This window comes from Acanthisitta chloris, unplaced genomic scaffold (assembly GCF_000695815.1).
Source record: "Acanthisitta chloris isolate BGI_N310 unplaced genomic scaffold, ASM69581v1 scaffold32362, whole genome shotgun sequence".
NCBI lineage: Eukaryota > Metazoa > Chordata > Aves > Passeriformes > Acanthisittidae > Acanthisitta > Acanthisitta chloris.
Genome location: NW_008662700.1, coordinates 1 through 303, shown reverse-complemented (window position 1 = coordinate 303; position 303 = coordinate 1).

Below are 303 nucleotides of genomic sequence, written 5' to 3'. Positions count from 1 at the left end.
TAGCTTTGCAGAGTATCCATTAATTAATGACACTTGGTGCCTGTGCCTCACTTTCAAGTCTAGCTGCTGGGGAATGCCTTTGCAGCGCAGAGCTGAGATCCTGCCGTGTTGGTGTACCCTTTTCCCCAAAATCCACCTGTTCCCGAAGACCCAGGAAGAATGTTTCTCCTGACTCGTTACTAACGAACAATGGAGTTATTTCCTCGGTAGGAATGCTGTGCTCTAGTTTTCCCTGGCCGCTGATGCCGTACCCCCCGGGCGGTGACGCGCGGTGACGTGCCCGTGCCGGCGGGCGGGCCCTGC